This window comes from Mastigoproctus giganteus, chromosome 10 (genome assembly GCF_048544385.1).
Source record: "Mastigoproctus giganteus isolate SK-2022 chromosome 10, ASM4854438v1, whole genome shotgun sequence".
NCBI classification, from domain to species: Eukaryota; Metazoa; Arthropoda; class Arachnida; order Uropygi; family Thelyphonidae; genus Mastigoproctus; species Mastigoproctus giganteus.
Window position 1 is genome coordinate 189,270,419 of NC_143584.1, and position 21,174 is coordinate 189,291,592.

Here is a 21,174-nt window from a genome sequence, read left to right on the forward strand (position 1 = left end):
CGTCTGTGTTATTAGAGGAAGGGTAAGATGTAAATGAATAAAGTTTTGTTGGTTATAAGTGAAGTATAATTTTATTTATCAAAGGCCGATGATAGGCGAAGTAAGATACATATGGTATAGTATTTACATCGATGTTTCTTACAAAGGTTAAAGCTATACAAGTGTTGCCAAGAGTAGCGGGCTATGTAGAAATGTACTTCAAGTTGAACTTTTGAATTTTTCTTTCCAATGATATACGTTTCTTACATTTCTGTTCGTATTTCCTTTGCAATTTTTTCGACATAATGAAAATTTTCTTCAACCCAGCAGACTTATCGGCTTATAACTTTACACATTTTATTTTATCGGTTATGATTGCTAAATAATATTGTATATCCTGTTATTCTCTACAAATGGACACCAATTTCAACGTCCTATCTCTTCTCAATCCAAATTTACACTGCCCAAACGACGCGCGTCGTCGCCATTTTCAGTGTTCACCCGCAAGCGCTACCCCCCTACACACCCCACTACCTACCATTTTAGATACGGACATAAACTCTTAATTCAACAAAATTTAAATCATTAGATTATCATTTATAGTTTACGAGATATAAGCATGGCAAATCTTGCCATTTTTTTGGTCATTAGAGTTTTCGTAGAGACCCCCCTATACCGGACCGAACTTAAAGACGTATTCACGCCAAAAAAAAAAAAAAAAAAAGAGAGAGAGAGAGAGAGAGAGAGAGAGAGAGAGAGAAGAGCAGCTCTTTGAAGAATATAATGAATTTCACATGAAATGGCATAATTACAGGCTTGTTCGAAAAGTATTTAAAAATACAGATATAATATTGGTGGTGTAGATACACCATAGACAACTCTTAAACGAAAAAACTACATTAGTAGTGTAAAGGGCATCATTTCATCTGTATCTCATATTGTGCTTATCCTTCACAACGAGTTACCATGTATTGCACTATCTCGAATAAGTAATACTTCACTAATAGAAAAAACTATTGTTACTTATTCTCAGTGGGCACTACCACTACCCAAACAGCACCGTTTCAAGGCTTGTTTGTATATGTGTGGGATAATAACTCTACTATTCACTTGTCCCTATTAGACTTAGAAAAGCAAAAAGTTGAGGGAAAGTTATAGTACGAGTGGAAGAAGAAAAGAAACGGTGCAGAAGAATGAAAGGGACAACTCCTTCAAGGGGCTAACATCTAGTGAGGGTGAAAGGGTGAAAGCAAGGGTCCTGAGCTGGATATCATCATCATCATCATTATCTTTCTTGGTGAATCCCTTCTATTTCTCTCTCAGGGGTAATTGAGAATTTTTTTTTTTTTTTTTTTTTTTTTTTGGCTGGTGCAGCAAAAGCCTGAGGCTTCCTTGCGCACCATATAGCTAATTATAATAATAACTCACACCACTCAAAAACTCCTCGAATAAGCAACGCTTCTCCAGTACAGAAGACCTATTCTCGGAAACTCCGTGAATATGCGGCACCATTTGAAATATGGTATGGGATAAAGATCTCTGTTATCTTCATACTATTCCTATTAAACTAAGGAAAGCAAAAAAGATGTAGGAAGATGATAGGTTATACGCTTTGACATTCCCTAAGGGGCTAGCACCCCCGTAGGGATTATCTAGACCGCTACAGACAAACGAAAGAGAAAAGAGGTTGGCTCTGCCTCGCCTAGGCAGAGTCGCCCCGATCCCGCGTGTTCCGGGAGGGAAACCTCTGATGGCATTGACAAATCCTATGCAACCGTGGTCCTCCGCCCGACCTGGTCTTGCCGTCATTGCAATAGAAATTTTACCACCAAATCCCGCTTAAGTTTGCACACCAAACGTGCTCACCCAATAGAATTTATCAGTTCAATCGAGACGTCTAGGGTGAAAGCAAGGTGGAATGAGGAAGAAGTTCTGATCCTGGCTAATGCATAACTTGAATTAAGAGTCTTGAAGCCTACGGCGAAAAACATTAATCAACTGTTGCAGCCAGTTTTGCCCCACCGATCAGTGGAGGCAATTAAAGGCCATATGAAGATGCGTTCTTATGCCGGCATATTGAGCCAGTTGTCACGACAGCTTAAGATCAGCGCGAGATCACTCCCTGCTTCGCCAGCCACTAGTAGCATCACTGGTGGCCCCTCTACCCCTATCACTCCGGCAATCCTGGTAGAGGAAGAAGTTTGGGAAAGCCTACCTGAGGAGGAGACGAAGTCTACTCTCAGGGAAGCTATGTTCAGCTCTCTGGTCGGGCAACCAGACACTGGTACAATCATTGTATTTTAAAGAGCCTGAGGGTTGAGGCATTAGATAACCCGAACATTCTTGATGTTCAAGAACTCGACAAATATTTTCGAATCAATTTTATGTCTTCGAACACACCAAAAACCTAGAAGACGGCAACTGACCAATGATGAAGGAAACTCTAAGCTGTCCCGAAGGAAACTCAGGAAGCGTGAATACACCAAGATTCAGAGGCTTTATGCCGCGAATTTAAAGCGATGTGCTCATAACATGCGGCAGCAAATTTCAATGAGTTCAAGGAGATCTGGTCGGGGGTATTCAGTTCTTCGACGGACCATCGGAAAGAAGGGCACCACCGCCCAATTACGCCGAGGATGAGCAGCTGAAGGCCGAGATATACAAGCCCATTAGCCTGTCAGCATGCCCTGGGCCCGACGGGATCAGCCCACAACAAATAAATGGTATTCCTATACAAGTCCTAATCGACTTGTTACATATATTCCTATTAATGGATAGTGTCCCTAAATCTTTTCTTAAAGCATATATCATCCTCAACCCTAAGAAGGGTGATCCCACCTCGCCTAGTGACTACCGTCCTATCACCGTGGCTTCTATGGTGGTGAGACTACCATAAAGTCATGAACAAGAGCGATATGAAGTTGATTCGCTTTGACCATCGACAGCAGTCTTCATACCCGCCGACGGCTGTGCCGAGAATATTTACCTTCTCTCCAATATCATGCATAAAGCCAGACAGGACTTAAGACCTCTCTAATTGGCGTCGATAGATATTCAAAAGGCGTTCGACCAAGTAGATTACAGCAGTCATTGAAGCTCTATGAAAGACTTTCCCATTTCCTTCATGAACTACATTATCTTCCTGCAAGAGAACTGCAGCACTAACTTGAGAGTCGCAGGCAGAGAGCACCTCATCAAACCAACGAGGTGTGCGACAAGGGAACCCCCTATCTCCCCTGCTGTTCAATTTGGTTGTGGACTTGCTCTTAAAAGAGCTCCCCTCCTATATTGGATTCTCCATGCAGGATAAAAAGAAAAATGCAATGGCTTTTGCTGATGACATGATTTTGATGGGGTTCACCCAAGGTGGCCTACAGAGGATTTTGGACCAGGTCTTTAACTTCTTTAAGAAGCGAGGCTTGGCCATAAACCTCTCTAAAACATGGACGTTGTCCCTCGTCCCGTCCGGACGCGAGAAGAAAATCAAAGTCCAAAACGTTAAATTCCTATTAAGTGAGACTGAACTTCCATCTGTTTCAGTTGAGACCATGTGAAGGTATCTAGGGGTAGAATTTTCACTCGTAGGCAGAACTAGTGCAGGATGAGACCTGAGTGTCTCCTTAGCAAAATTCAGGAAAGCTCCCCTGAAACCACAACAGCGGCTCTTCATACTCAGGGTATTTGTCTTGCCCAGACTATACCATAATTTAATGCTGGGGCGCATTACCGCGGGACTGCCAAATAAGCTTGACTTTCAAGTCAGGGATGTGCTATCCAAGGATGTGCCCACAGCTTACTTTCATTCTGACGTGGGAGATGGAGAACTTGGTATCCCTTCCATGAGATGGACAATACCTATGTTCAAACGTAATCGGCTTATAGGACTCGAAACATCTTTGTCCTGTACTATTAGAAAATTGGCTGATTACTGTCTTGTCAAGAAAGAAATAAAGTCTCGATTACGGATACTGCAAGTAAGGTCAAGAATAGATGGCGGAACCTCCTTCAAGGCTTTTCCGATGGCAAGGCCTTCCAGACCTCGCACATGGTGAAGTCCCAACACCGATGGGTGAGCGATGGCACTCGACTCCTATCAGGGCACGAGTTCATTGATTTAAACCGAACCAGAATCAATGCTCTTCCAACCCTGGTCAGGACGTCCAGAGGAAGGAATGAAAGCACTGCCCGTAGGGGGGATTGTCAGGCAACTGAAACTCTAGCTCACGTGGCATTATGATATCACAGGACCCATGGCATGAGAGTCAAGAGGCACGATGCCATAGTCGACATTCTAGAAAACCGACTATCGCAAAAAGAATGGATCGTGCTGAAGGAACCCCATTATCAGACTGACCAAGGCTTACGAAAACATGACAGTGTGCTTCAACACACAAAGCGCCCATATTATAGATGCGCAAGTCGTAGGACATGGCCACGACCTAGGTGTATCTCATCAATTAAAGTCACGGAATTATGATACCAACCAAAGTCTCAAAGATCAAATCAGAGACCTTACCAATCTCAATCCGGTTGTATCTACTGCTACCATTTCATATACTGTACAGGAATTTGGAGCCCTGCCTCTGCCTCTTATCTCCAGATCTTAGGCCTTTCGGCCTCCGACCTCAAAGTCATGTCGGTACAAGTCTTGCAGGGGACCCACACCTGCTACAGGATTCATCAAAGGATGACCTCGATGGAGTGATGGTCCATCATGTTACTTGTTCAGGACACACACTAAGGCTACGAGGCTAACTCTCGCGGAGGAGAGGGAATTCGATATTATTATTATAGCTGTCTCATCCCCTCCCCTGCCTCCCCCTAATTTCCCTGGTGGGGCTTGCTTCACTGAAACTCCTCGGATCGCCTTCTCTTTCGTTCCCATATTTCTACCTGTTCTCCCCCAATCTTCAGTCTCCCCCACTCGGGGAAGACTGAAGTGAAAAATTACCTCAGTGAAAAATTAACGTAATCTTCATTTAAAACCTCCATTTTTTTTTTTTTTTTAACATAGGCCCTAGCCACTGAAATCTCAAGAAATTAGTGGCAGGGCCTGCCAGAGTAAATAACTATAATACTGGTGTACCTGGTCTGCCTCCACAGGGCCAAGTGTGGGCAACGTTGGGCCTCAGTAGGGGTCCAGCGGCTAAATGATCAGATGAACAACGGTACAGGACAGTACACATGTACAATATCCATACACTTTTAAATCTCTGGCCTCGACAGTATTCTGTTACACGTGACAATGTATACTACACGGGGATGGTGCCGTTTGACACGATTACATTTTACACTTACCTAAATATCATTGTCTGCGTGGGTAGCACAGTGGTATCGTCACCGTCCTCCCCACACCGGGTTATTATTTATTTATTTGGTTTTTAGGAGCATTAGCAACTAAGGCCATATTTCTCCGGGGATACGCAGTGGTCAATCCCTGACCTTTCCGCATCCTCCGTATTTGGTGGTCACGGGCTCGAACTCCGGCCTAATCAAGTAGCGTGTGCTACGCACTGCTGCTCCTGCCCACCTGGCTATGGAGACGCCCCACACTGGGTGGAAACGGCTCGGGTTCGAATCCCGTCGATGACGCGAGGAACTTTAATAGGCTTTTTTCATTCTGTGGCTGAGTTAGTTGGTCTCAGGCGTAGATGGCGAGGTTTTTTCCCAGAAACTGGGGTTTTCCATCCAGCAAAACAGAGAATCGACCATAGAACACACGCAATTAACAGACACAAGACACACAGCACGGAAGATGAATTTAATTATTCGGCCGGCCTAGAAATAATAGTTTTTTTTTTAATATCTAAACATCATTGCTGACCAGGTACACCCTTTCATGGCAAGAGTCTTCCCCTCTGGCGGTGCAGACTTTCAGCAGGATAATGCGCCATGCCGCATCGGCCGAATTGTTCGAGACTGGTTGCGGAACATGTGGAAGATTTCCAGGTATTGCCCTGGCCTCTAAATTCCCCAGACATCAATCCCATCTGTGGTTTGTGTTGGAACAGCAATTCCGATTTGCGGCGTCTCAACCGCAAATTTAACAGACCTTACAGGAGTTAGAGGATCTGCTGGTGATGTGTTGGTACTAGACACCACAAGACACATTTAGAAATCTTGTAGCGTCCATGCCTCGCAGGGTACGAGCTGTTTTGGCTGCACGTGGAGGACCAACATCATAATAGGTAGGTGGTAATAATGTTTTGGCTCATCGTTGTATATGTATTAACAACAAATAAATACGTCTGCACACGGAGACGTATGGAGTTCCACAGCAGACGACCGAAGAGACACCCTCTCCTCACCGCTGATCATCGTCGACGGCGAATGGTGTAATGTTAACCATCTGCAGGTTGGGCAGTGGAGGACTGGAAACAAGTGCGCTGGTGGAATGTGTCCAAATATCTGGTGCAACACGCCGACGGACGGCTTCTTGTATGGCGAAGCCGTCCGTCGACGATGCAACAACGTCGATAACCAACACGGGTCCATGTATTCGTGTTGCTTATTCCGTTCATTTGGACTATTTTTGGCTATCAAGAACTATGACCCTGGTGAGTATGGACCAATGTTTCACTGGTGGCCATGTGTAACCTGCCATGTTGCATTTTTTCCAGGTCAGATATGGGATTTTCCAAGACGATAATGTGCTATGTCATTGGGTATGCACTGTTTTGTAAACAGGATTTTAGGAGCATCAGCGACTAAGGCCGTATTGCTCCGTGTATATTGTCTGTAAATTGCGTGTGTGTTTTGAGATGGATTTTCTGTTTGCTGGTCTAAAAACCCAAGTTTCCCCGAGAAAAAACCACCCTACCCTTGCATGAGACCGACACTGACTACCTGAGCGACGTTTTGAAAAAAGGCAGTAAAAATTCCTCCCGTTATCGACTGGACTCGAACTCAGGTCTTTTCCATCCGGTGTGGGGAGTACGGGCGATCCTCCCAACTGTGTTATCCATGAGGACCTCGCACTGTGCATCAGTGGTTCGAGAAACACAGTGAAAATATTACCCATCATGATTGACCTCCAAATTTGCTTGACTTCAATCCGATTGAACACCGGCGGGATGTGTTGGAACTGGAAGTTAGGCGTACGGGCGCGCAACCATCATCTCTTCCAACACCGTGGAAAGTCTTTGCAGGCAGCATGGCTCCAGATCCCTACTTACGTCTTCAGACATCTAGTGGAGTCAATGCTTAGGCGAATAGCGGCTGTTATCCATGGGAAAGGCAATCCAACACGGTAGTACGTAGGTGGTCATACTTCAGTGGTCATTGAGTGTATATGGTAATAAAATAAAGAGTTCATTAAAGTTAATTTTTGGATTTTTTTAAACAGTCAGTTTTTTTCCCCTACAAGCTTCACTTAATCGCTGCATTTAAAGGTGGATTTGCAGGTAAGCATATTTGAAGACGTTTCCTATATTTGCACATAACTTTTGAAATGTGAAGATGTTTATATAATCTGAAAGCATTGTCTGGAAAACAAAATCACTGCAAATTTTCCAGCTGTGTGATGTGAGTGCACTTCTGAGTGCTAGTTCTTCCGTAATCATCCTTCATGCCACCCTTCCCTTCACACAAGGCTGTGTAACCGAGTCCTCGTGCTTTGGCAAATCGAATCTCTGTATTGGCAGCTTCACAAATGAGATGTTTTTGGTTATCAGAACTTGTTTCTATCAAGAATATAATATTAATTTTTTTTGTTCTGGAAACTCGTTTTTCATTCAACTAACAAATCGACCATAAGAATAAACACAATTCATTGAGCGATATATTGACGTTCATAGCCTTATTGAAATTGAGCCAAAGAAAACTAAAATAAGCGTATTTTGTAGGACGAAAAAAACGGAATTATCTAGGGATAAAACCAGGAAACCTCGCCACAAACCGAATAACACAGTCACGGTGAAAGTCCATAAAAGTTCCTCTCTCTAGAATGTTAACCAACCCAAGCTTTTTGAATATGGTTGAAAGGATGGCGATTGTAACCAATATGTTAGCAACGAAGATTATTTTGTTGGACTGCACTCTGTTGCTGGTGGAGGAGGGGGAGGATTTCGTGGAAAGTGAAGTTGGTGTTGGATTAGATCAAATACGAACTGCTGTTCTGAGTGTAGTTTGGTCCTGGAGAAGTAGGTGTTCGATTCCCATCGGTGATTGGAAGAATATGAAGTCCACTTCATAGAAGCTGTAGTTAGTGGATCTTAAGAGGAAGGAGGCTTCTCGGCGAGTCATTTCTGTTTTTCGGGCCGCACAACATGCAAATCGGCTCGTGATCACACCCCTCTACAGACATAATATACGATTCAGATATGAGCGACAAGCTCAGTATCGTTAAAATAATAACTTTAATGGAGGATTTCTCTGTCTGAAGAGGAGGGGGGCGGGAATGTACGTGTGTTGTTCGGTTTCGTTGAAATTTTAATTGAAAATTTTTTGCCACGTGTTATCTTCATGCTTAAGTTTCTATTAATAACCTAGTTTACAAAGCCATGCCGTCAACATCTATCTCCGGACTTTAAAACGGCATTGAATATGAAGTATATCTCTGTCGCCCTCGCGGTAGCACAGTTGATATAATAATCACCATCCGTAGAAAAAGACTTGAGTTCGAATCTCGTCAATGACACGAGGAATTTTTATGCGCCTTTTTCACAACGTGGCTGAGTTACCCAGTCTCATGAGACGGTGGCACGGATTTTGTCCTTAGGAAGAAACTAGGGTTTTTCGGCCAGAAAACAAAAAATCGACCACAGAAGGCATGCAATTCATAGACATTATATATGGTACAATATGGCTTATGTTGATGATGCGCCTACAGCAACAACAACAACAACATATCTTCATCGTAGAATTTCTTTAGCTGTTGTTAAAAACAAATCGCAAACAGAACTGCTTTCGAATGGAATCTTCCTTTGGGTATTTTTTTTCTTAGAAGCCTGAAGCCAAGATCACATATCAAATTCTTCCCATCGTATTGGACAGGATATAATCTCTTTCTTTCACTACGTGGGCTGCTGTTGCTGTTGTAGTAGGGTTTTAGGAGTATCAGCGACTAAGGCCATATTGCTCCGTGTATATTGTCTGTAAATTGCGCGTGTTGCGTTGCCGATTTCTGTTTTCTGGAAGAAAAGCCCCGAGTTTTCGGAAGGGAAAACCATGCTACCCTCGCCTGAGACCGACTAACTCATCCACGTGGTGAACAAGGCTCATAAAAATTCCTCACATCATCGACGGCACTCAAACTCGGGTCTTTTCCATCCGGTGTGAGGAGGACGGTGATTCTACCAACTGTGCTACCCACGAGGGCGCTACATGAGCGTGTAGGATGAGTTCTGGGAACTGCTTGTCTGCATAAATGCATATTTTTAATGGCTGTTCACAAGCAGAGCTGTAACCTGTTGCATATACCTTGATATTAATGTAGAAAAATACTACAAGCCCCAACAAAAACGTATAGTATTTCTGTCAAGTATTCTCTTTCTCAACCTTTAGTATAAAAACAGCTAAACATTACTTTATTTATTTTTATTTTTTAAATTCTTTCTTTTTACGTATGACTATTTCAAGCCCAATCTTTTTGAAATATTGCTAGCACAAATTCTTTTTTAAACTGTATCCTTACTATGTAACAATAATTCTGTAAAATTATTTTGGCAAAAGTTGTTAGCATATAATAATGCGTAATAATAAATATAATTCTTATACAGCAACAATAGTAAGCTTTTTTTTTTTTTTTTTACATTATTACACAAATAACAGTTGAACATACAACAGTTTGTTCGCATTTCGCTAATCATGATTAGCTTATTCTAGCTAGAGCTCCGAAGTCATTCCCCTTATAAATGGCATGGAGTGTAAGTAAAAAAAATCTTAAATTAGATTAAATAAACTTTTCTAATATAAGTTGTTTCTGTTTTTCTGTTTGCTGAACTAAAAACCCCATTTTCAGGGAAAAAAAGCATGCTAGCCTCGCTTGAGACCTACTAACTCAGCCACGCTGTGAAAAACACCCATAAAAATTCCTCACATCATCGACGAGACTTGAACTTAGGTATTTTTCACCTGGTGTGGGGAGGACGATGATTTTACAAAATGACATAGACCCACGAGAGCCCCGGTGTTGGAGGACTGTTATTATAACCATTGTACTGTTCGCAAGAACAAGAGGAAATAGTGAAGCCGAGTTAAAATGATATAAAATAAGATAAAATGATATCAGAGAAGCGCCTATCTGAAAAGATACTGAGTGTGAAAAAGCGTAATCGCCAGGGAAAGATGGCAGATATTTAAAAAGAACGGCGTTATTGTAGGGTTAAGGGTTATTGTAGGGTTAAGGCGCATCTGCAACTTAGGCCATATTGTGCAGTATATAATTATATAATATGTCTGTAAATTGCGTGTGTTCTGTGGTCGATTTGCTGCTTCTTGGACGAAAACTCGAGTTTCCGGAAGAAAAAACCATGCTGCCTCGCTGGCGACCGAAAAAGAAAGGAGCAAGTGAGTGCATCCAACCATTTTTAATGTTAATGAGATTATCATTAGATTTAGGGACTGTTCCTTTGGACTGGAGAAAGGTCTGCGCTGGTAGCACAGTGGTACCATCACCGTCCTTCTCGCACTGAGTGAAAAAAGCCTGGGTTCGAATCCCGTCGATGACGCGAGGAACTTTAATGGGCTTTTTTCACTCCGTAGCTGAGTTAGTCAGCCATAGATAGAAAGGTTTCCCCCCTATAAACTGGGTTTTTTTTGTCCAGCAAAACAGGCAAATCGACTAAATCGAATAAATAATTCATCGCTAATTACAGACCAGTTGGTTTGACTTCTTTGGTTGGTAGTATTTGGTAGGTTAAACAGAGCATGGGTTTGTTAAGGGAAAATTTTGTTTGACCAATTTGATCGGTTAATACGATGCGGTGACAAAGGAACTGGATGCAAAATATAATTTTTATATCATATACTTGAATTTCAGGAAAGCTTTCGACACTTTTGTACATAAAAGATTGCTGTACAAATTGGAGCAGTGTGGCATTAAGGGCAAATTACTCCTAGGGATAAAGGGATCTTTGAGTGGAAGAAGAAAGAGAGTGGTAATCAATGGACATTTTCTTCATGGACTAATGTTATTAGTGCAGTCCAGCAGGGTTCGGCGTTAGCAACATTGTCGCTTTCTCTATTTATCAATGATATTGATGAAGGCATATTAGTCTTAATGTCCAATTTTGGCAATTAAAATTTAACATTGACAAATACAAAGTACTGCATTCGGGTAGCAGTAACACCAGAGTAATATACCAACTGTGTGGTGCTACACTCATGGTAGTGGAAATGAAAAAGACCTGGGGTAATTCTGGGTCAGAAATGAAGTTCTATGAGCAATACAGAGAGGCTGCCAGGACAGCTCACGTGGTTTCGTCAATGATATACGGGAATTTTGCTAACAGGGATAAGGAGGTGGTTATCCCAATCATAAGGCCACATGTTGAGTACTGTATACAGGTAGGTCTGGAGGCTTCATTTTAGGAAGGATGTGGAGCTGCTGGAACGAGTACAGAATAGGGCAACGATATTGGTGAGATGGAACAAATTGGATGTTTCTACCAAGAAAGGCTTCAGTTCTGCAAATTGCAGCGTCTGGAGACTAGGAATCTGAGAGGAGATTAAGGAGTTTAAAGGCTTTGAATAGATTGAGGAAGCTAATGAAATTCTTCCTTTTTCTCAGACCACACACATGAGGGAGCACAAATTCAAGTGAAGGAAGGACTGTTGCAGAACAGATGTATGGAAGTTTGCCTTTAGCCAACGGGTGGTTGATTGTTGGAACAAACTTCCATTTGTTAGATAGTTTAAATAAATTTAAGGAAGGACTATACAAACAATTGGAGGGAATGAATTAGTGGAATGGGTAGAATTCGGATAGCAGTAACCCCAGAGTAACATACCAACTGTGTGGTACTACACTCATGGTAGTGGTGTCATGCTTTTTTTTTTTTTTTTGGCGGCTGATGCTGTATAAGCTTGCTTTCTTACATCATTTGTCACTGTTAATTCTAATGCTAATATTATGGAATCTATAGTAAAAAAAATGTAATACAGAACTTTCTCCAAAGGAACGGTATCCTAAAATGGATCTCAGCATGGTTTCGAGAAGGGGCGATCTTGTTTGGCAAATCTGGTAAATTATTGTGATGAGGTTATAAAGCAAATGGATGTGAGAATATGTACCTGGATTTTAGTAAAGCATATATAGTTCTCAACCTGTAATCCACTAATCGAAGATTTGTCAATACATTGGAAGTTGGTTGGTGGACAGTACACAGAAAGTGATCATAAATGGGTATTCTCCAGAGTGAACTGGAGGTGCAAGTGAGATTCCTCGGGATTGTTTTTCGTTGTTGTCGTAGGCATCCACAACTTATGACATATTACGTCGAATATAATGTCTGTTCTGTGGTCAATTTGCTGTCTGCTACACGAAAAATCCGTGGTTTTTCAGAGAAAACGCATGCTACCCTCCGTTGAGACCGACTAACCCAGCCACGTTGTGAAAAAGACCCACAAAATTCCTCGAGCCATTGGTAGGATTCGAACTCAGATCTTTTCAACCCGGTGTGGGGAAGACGGTAATTATACCAAATGTGCTACCCACGAAGGTGACCCCTCGGGGATCAATGCTTGGATCTTTCTTATGTATCTTCCTAAGTGATAACTACTAAACTATGAAACTATTAAAAAAAAAAAAAAAAAAACCCCTCCCCATCGCTCCAAAATTTTGTCCAGTTCTTCCTTGAATTTATTTAAGCTATCAACTTTCACAACGACAGATGGAAGTTTGTTCCAGCAATCAACTTCCCACTGGCTAAAGGCAAATTTCCGCACATCTGTCCTACAACTGTCTTTCCTTAATTTGCATTTAGACACCCCTCAGGTTCGTAATCTGAGTAAGAGGAAGAATTCCATCAGCATTGAGCTTGCTCACACCATTCAAGGCCTTATACACCTCAATCAGATCACCTCGCATGTGCCTAGTCTCCAGACCCTGCAATTTGTCACCTTTCTTGGTAGGAACAACCCTTTGTTCCCGTCACCAATCTTGTTGCTGTTCTCTGTGCTTTCCAGCAGATCTACATCCTTCCTAAAATGAAGCCTCCAGACCTCTATGCAGTACTCAAGATGTGGCCTGACCATCGCCTTATACAATGAGATAATGATGTCCTTATACTTGCAAGCAAAAAGTGTATTTGGTCGATTTGCCTGCTTTTCTGGGTGCAAAACTTCAGTTTTTCTAGGAAAAAACCTTGCTATTTACACCTGAGACCGACTAACTCAGCCACAGAGTGAAAAAGTCCATAAAAGTTCCTCGAGTCATCGACATCCTCTTCCATTCGAAAAGGCACAGGTTCGAATGGATTAGAACCCGAGCCTTTTCCACCTGGTGTGGAGAGGACGCGCAGACCTTGTGATAATGATGAAGGAACACAGGGGAGGTGAAGCTGCCAAAATTTGCTGACAACTGATTGAAAGGGTGTTTAGCGATCAAAAACCGGTCTATGTTCTTCAAAAGGATCTGAGCCGACTGCAAGTAAATATGCTCTGAAAAATGTCAGCTAAAGTTTAATGCTACCAGATGCAAATATTGGGAACTTAAATCAAGGAGTAGTCTTTGGCAGAAAGTTGTGATGTTCACCATGTAGTGCAACGAGGCAATGAGAAGAGTGCATAGTGCTCTATCAATGATTTATCGGAAGTTTGTAAATATAAATATAGAGAGTTGTAAATATAGAGAGGATATCATTGTCCTGCTCTCTAAGACGATGATACGACCACACTTGGAACACTGTATCCAGGTCTGGAGGCCGCATCTAAAAAATGATGAACTTCTGGAGAAGATGTAACGGTGACCAGATTGACGAAGGGCATTAAGCATTATTCCTATGAAGAACAACTTAGAAGACGTGGTCTACAGAGCTTACCAACCTTAAGGTTAATTTTATTTAAGTGTATAAGGACGTGACGGGGATTACTTAAATGAATGAGGGAGGAATATTCTCACTGGTGAGAGAAGAACGAGAGGACACAACTATGAAATTTCCCATGTTAATATCAATTTAAATCTAAAATATGTAATTATACGTTTTAAGTTATAATATATGTTTTATGTAATTTTTCCTATATTAGTTATTTCATGTTAAACCCCTAGCATTGTCGCTGTTGTGGGTATTATTGCATCAGGCAATCATGTAACCATTCACTGCCTGCAATAAAAATATTATATAAATCTTAGGTAAGAACAGTTGACTATATCTTCGGTCAGTGTGTTGTAGAACTTTGAACTAAGATGCTTGTAAGGGCAGCCGAAGTGGAGAGTTTGACAAAGTGCAAGGAAGAATTGGACAGGCACTTTTTCAAAATGAAAATAATAAGAGAATTTTTTTTTTAACCAGATGCAGAAAAAATTTGCTTCCTTGTAACTTCGTGTTATCATAATAACACGAAGATCTGATCCTCTCAACTATCTAACTGTATGCCTTACATACGCAGCATATTCTTAATTATAACTTGATTGGACAGGGCTAAACGAAATCACTGTTCTTTCAAAGTTGTAGATTATTTTCGATTTGCATGGATAAATAATGCACCCTGGTCAAGAGCGCCAGTGCAGTAGCACACGCTCTTTGAGAGGACCGGGGTTCAAGCCCGTGACTACTAAATATGATTAATATTTGTATCGATTGATTTATTGTAAACTCCACTGACCTGGTGGTCGTGCCGGAGTATAAACAAGAATATTTTTTTAATATGCCAATACCCGGATCATTTTAACGATTCTTAACTATTATTATCATCACCAATGAATTGATAATATTATTAATTAATTATGAATGCAGTAACTCAAGTTTCTAATCATTTTCAGGTAATGCGACAAATTTATGCTGTTCCCTCGTGGTTTTGTTGGTATCAGGTTTTTTATGTAATAAAGCGAAAACCACAATTATGTTATCTGAAGAAGGTAAGTCTATTAAGTAGTTAAATACACTGCAGTACATCATTAATAACCGGACCCCTGCATATCTACAAATAATCTTTATTTACAGGAAAATTAATAATGTGTGCTGAAACCTTTGATCTTTATGACAGCCTCTAGATTCCGTGAAACACTGTCCACCAGTTTTTGCAAATGTCCTCCGATATTTTTCCCCATTCGGTCTTCAAAGCAGCAAACAGTCCAGTTCTGTTTTTTTGGGCAGTCTCTTCTCACACGCATCCGACGATACAATTCAGACCGGAGGTTCTCTATAGGATTGAGGTCAAGGCTCTGGGTTTGCCAGTCCCACTTTTTTATGCTCATATCCTCGAAGCAGTTAGTCACAACGCAAGCACTATGACGTAGAGTGTCCTGCTGATACAGGTGCCAGCCTTCACCGATGTGTTGACATAAAGTAGGTAATACATTATTGTCCAGGAAGTTAGACAGACCTCATGGTTTTGTCCAAAACGATCAATGGTCCCCAGCCAAACCATGAAAAACACCCCAGTCCATCACGCTGCCTCTGCCAAACTTCATTGTTGGGACGATATAGTCTGGCAAGAAGCTTTGTTCTAGCATTCACGGTACATAGTCTACCAGTATGATATTCGTGTTTTGTGGGGGAGGGGGAAGGACGTACCGCTGTTGTTATGTTATTTGGTTTTTAGGAGCATTAGCAACTAAGGCCATATTGCTCCGGGATATGCGGTGGTCATTCCTTGACCTTTCCGCATCCTCCGTATTTGGTGGTGACAGGCTCGAACCCCGGTCTAATCAAGAAGCGTGTGCTATGCACTGCTGCTCCTTCCCACCTGGCTACGGAGGCGCCAGGACGTACCGCGACTCGTCACTACAAAGCACAGTTTTCTATTGGTCTACAGTCCAAGAACTAGACAACGTCTGGCACTAGTCGGGAGTGATTAGCCACAGCCATATTATGCAGCGTCCTGCGCACTGTACTTGTGCTGACATGTTCCAGCTGTCTCACTGAGTCACTGAGGGGCTGTGTTCTGCGACAACTTTGATTTGCTTTCTGAGCAGACGATGTCTGCGTTATGAGTAGATGATGTCCTGGGCCCTCCTGTCGTTATGAAACCTCCGAAGCTGTTCTCTCAGCTTCGAAGGTTTTTCCCCGTTGTTTTATGACGGTTTCAGCATGTCCTCTTCCATTTAAAAATTAAATCGCCAATCGTCGACCTAGAGATCTTCAATCCCGATGAAATGTCCCGTATAGACAGATTGCTTATGTGGCATCTTATTATCATTCCGCGATGGAAGTCTGTTAATTCCATTAGTCGAGGCACCTGGTGGCCTGACGTAGCCCAGTGGTCAGGAGCGAGAGTGCATAGCACACGTTCCTTGAGTGGACCGGGGTTCAAGCCCGTGACTACTAAATACGATAAATATTTGTATTGACGATTTATTGTAAACTCTACTGACTTGGTTGTCGTGCCGGAATATAAAAGTGAAATTATTTATTTACAGTCGTTCTGTTGTCGTCTCGAAGGCCCACAAGCTCATTTATAGTTGTGGCCGATACGTGGTACTTGGGCAGGACCTGACCAACTATCAACGGAAGCCCACGTGGGTAGCACAGTTGGTAGGATCGCCGTCCACCCTACACCTGGTGGAACAGAACTGAGTTCGAGTCGCGTCGATGACGTGAGGAATTTTTATGGGCCATTTTCACAACGTGGCTGAGTTAGTCGGTCTCAGGCGAGGGAAGTATGGTTTTTTTTCTCCCAGAAACTAGGGTTATCGTATAGCAAACAGAAAATCGACCTCAGAACACACGCAATTTACAGACAATATACACACGGAGCAATATGACCTTAGTCGCTGATGCTCCTAAAAACCTACTACAACAACAACATATCAACGAAAGGGTGTCCGAATATTAATGGTAGGGCAATGTAAATAAAATGCACATAACGCATGAAGTTAATATGTCTAATTTTCAAGCTCTGTTCATATTTTACATTTTGTTTTGTTAGATCGACCAAGCTCTGACGGTGGGAAATTTAGTTTTTTATGGTGGCCCTTGATGAAGTTCGAAAGTTGGATGTTCCCAGAGAAATATCATTTAGTTCACAAATTCACATATTACGTCAGTGAGAACAAGATTTCAATCAGAAATAATATTGTCGACTATTTAAAACATTTTGCAGGGAATATCTATAGCGTTGTCATCCTGCAAACGCTGCAGAAGGTAACGAATGTCGAGTGGTGGCAAAAGTGGTGGAGTAAAATTCCAAATCACAGACTTGGCGTCTTTCTCTTCGAGACCTTCTTGATGGTAGGTAATCACAAGCCTTCTGGTGTTTGTAATACTTGTCATTTGTAAAACAAAATTCTTTAGAAGATTTTATAACATGCATTTATGGGGACTCTTGCGGCGAGTAGAGTGTCTGAGGTTAAATTCCATGGCTTTTCACTATGCGAAACAGCAAATCGACTAAAGAATACAGATACTTTGTAGACACGATATGAAACTCAGTAGTAGCTTAGTCGAGAGGGCTGGTTTGGTGACTAGAGGAATTATGTCCTCTTCAATTGAGCTAATTTTAGGCAGAGAAAATATGGTTTTCTCCGTGAGTTATTCCGAGATTTTCAGCACATACAAATTGGCCCACGCTTCTGCAGATAAAATATATATAGATATAAAGTGTAAAGTATGTTGTTGTCATATGGCACCAGGGGTTTCCCCCATCTCCGCATTGCTTACATTGTAGGTGAACCAGTTCGCTGGGAAATGCCAGAGATTTAAAAGTGTGTGGGAACTGTTCATGTGTAGTGTCCTGTACCGTTTTTCATCTGGTCATTTAGCCGCTGGGCCATGCTAAGGCCCAAGATTTTGCCCTATTTACGCCCCATGGAGGCAGACAAGGAACCCAGTAGTCTTAGTTTCACTCTGGTAGGTCCTGCCGCTTAATTTCCTGATATTTCGGCGACTAGGACCTAAAATAAAAATTTGTATATACATATAAGAATATATATATATATATATATATATATATACCTTTATTTTATATACATTTTTTATTTTATATATATTGATATATACTTTATTTTATATACATTTATAATATATACCTTTATTATATATATATATATATATATATATATATATATATACAGTACCTTTATTTTGCATTGGGGTAGGGGTAGTGTCGCTTGAGTTGCTAGGCCGAGTTATGGGCGTAGAATAATTTAATCATATTTAATTTTTGGTGTGTGGGGCTTTCGCTGGCATGTAGATAGAGAGGGAGGGGAGGCAGAAGACTGGGGGGGTAAAGACAGAAGTATGGGGTCGATAGGGTAGGTGGCCCCAGCTTTCAGTGGGGCATGCCCATGCCCCACCAGGAAGGAAATTCAAATTAAAATTATTATATTAGGGACACCCGTAATTTCTTACATATATCCGTTTATGTAATATATCTGTAAAATTGCGTGTTCTCTGGTCGATTTGCCTGTTTTGCTGGACGAAAAAACCCTAGTTTCTGTGAAAAAAAACCTTGCTATCTACGCCTGAGACCAACTAACTCAACCGCGGAGTGAAAAAAGCCCATTAAAGTTTCTCGCGTCATCGACGGGATTCGAACCCGGGCCTTTACCACCCGGTGTGGGGAGCACGATGACGAAACCACTGTGCTACCCACGCAGACCACCAGGAGGAAAGGTATAAGGTATATTGTTGTCATGCGGCACCAGGGGTTTCCCCCATCTCCGCATTGCTTTCTTTGTGGGTGTACCAGTTTGCTGGGAATGCCACAGGTTTAAAAGTGTGTGGGTATTGTACCTGTGTAATGTCGTGTACCGTTGTTCATCTGGTCATTTAGCCGCTGGACCACCAGGAGGGAAGTGTAAGTGTGTAAGTGTAAGTGTTTTTAGGGTCAAGCGGCACCAGGGGTTTCCCCCATCTCCGCGTAGTTTACGCTGTGGTGTATTACAGTACACTGTAAATGCCAAAGATTTAAAAGTGTATGGATCTTGGATCGTGTAATGTCGTGTACCGTTGTTCTTCTGGCCATTTAGCCGCTGGACCCCTGTTGGGATCCCAAGTTGCCCCACTTATGCCCTGTGGAGGCAGGCCAGGAACTCAGTAGACTTAGCTTACTCTGGCAGGTCCTGCCGGTTAGTTTCCTGAGATTTCGGCGGCTAGGACCAAAAAAAAAAAAAAAAAAAACTTTGGGTGGCATATTCCAATGGTCATCAAGAAAATAAAATAAAGTGATTTTTATTATTTGCGTTGACGTGGGGGTATTATCGCTTTAATTTTTTAGGCCGAATGCTGGGCGTATGACGGTTTTGATGTATTAATTTTGATGTGTGGGACTTTTGCTAGCATGAAGATAGAGCGGGGGGAAGGCAGAAGACTGAGGGGAAAAGGCAGAAGTATGGAGCCAATAGAGACGGCGGCCCCAGTTTCAGTGGGGCATGCCCATGCCCCACCAGAAAGGAAAGAGGGGATGGCGAGAAGGGGGGACTGTGTGGCCGTCCCCTCCTCCCGGGGAGTTAGGAATTATAGGCGAAGGGGGCTAGAGTGCCCTCTTCAGGTCTCCAATATGGCCTTTGTCTCATGTCTGTTTCTCTTAATTGTCACTCATGGGGCAAGCCCCATCCTCTTTCTTTGGTTCAGCATCCTTCTTTGATTGTGTGATAGCTTTTTTTTTTTTTTTTTTTTACTTCCCTATCAGGTGGGTTCTGTTATCTTAAACGAGTGGCGTTCCGTTCTCGACTTTGGGTGGCATATTCCAATGATCATCAATCATTGGTTGATATCCCCATCCTTAGTTTCTCGTATTCCTTGGTGTCCATATTTGGTTTCATTACTCCTGTTGGCCTTGGTGGATGGCTATTTGTAGTTTTCTTCTGGAGAAGACGTCCTGGGCAAAGCGACTAAAGGCCCCAAATTCTTCTGGTGTACCAGGAGGGAAGTAAGAGGGAGAAGGGGACGAAATATCGCCCCCCCCAGGGAGTTTGGACTAAAGGATGAAGAGGGCCAGAGTGTCCTCTTCGGTTCGCCGTATGGCTGTTGGCAGCAGTTGCTGAGTTTATAATTTCAGGTTTGTCACACATGGAGCAAGCCCTGTCCTTGTATTCCTCATCTTTGATTTAGGTCCTTGCTTTGTCCTGGCTGGTTCTCATGATGGGATTCGGTTTCTGTCTCAATGGTGGTGCAATCAAACGTTGTAGATGGTGATCAAGGTCCTCTTGACGAAGAGGTCCTGTGCAAATTGCTCTATATTCGTCTTCCGTGTTCTATAAAATGGGGCTCCAGTCCTTTTGGTAGATATCTTATTTTAGTTATAAGTAACCCTCTGAGATCCTCGTATTGTGAGCATTCGTAGACTATGTGATTCCAGCTCTCCGCTTCACCACATGTACAGTTGGAGTCGTCGGTGAGTCCGAATTCGTGCAGCTTTTCGTTGTAGGGTCCATGTCCTGTTATCAGGGATGTCAAATAGTACCCCGGGAATACCGGGCCGGTTGGTTTGGATATATTTTTCGGAGATCCAGTATGAATTTCTTGGTTACTTCGCCCTTGGGTCTCCGTCCACCACGACTGCCAAAGGTTTAAAAGGTGGTTCTTTAGTCTTACTTTCTCGTTTTTCAGTTTTTCCCGTTTTGTCGGTCGTATAGCCCTGATGAGTGGCAGCCACTCCCCTAGCCAACAGGAACAGGAGTCCCGCCCGAACAGCCTCCAAATCCAGCGGGAGCGCACAAGCTAATACCTGTAGAACTGGGGTACTAACTGTGCTGCAAGCACGCGTTGTTGTCAGAAGTATGGTCCTACGGGTATGTCTAGTATTCTTTTGTTGACTGTCAGTGCCGTTTTTGGGAACCACACCGCAGATGCGTAGGTGATTGCCAGTAAGAAGGTTGTTTTGTAATATAGCATGAGGGTTTTTTCCTTTAGTCCCCAGTCTTTCCTTGTGATTCTAGCTACCAGCCCGAAGTATCCTCTGATTTTTTCCCTTATGTATTTCAAGTGTGGCTGGAACGTTAGGTTGTTATCCAAGATAACGCCCAAGTACTTCAACTTATTGACAAACTTGATAGTTACATTATTGATTTTGATTTGCGGGAGCCATCGCAGATTTAAGGTCCCTCTGAGGAGGATTGACGAGGTTTTGTCCGGCGATATTCTCAGCTGG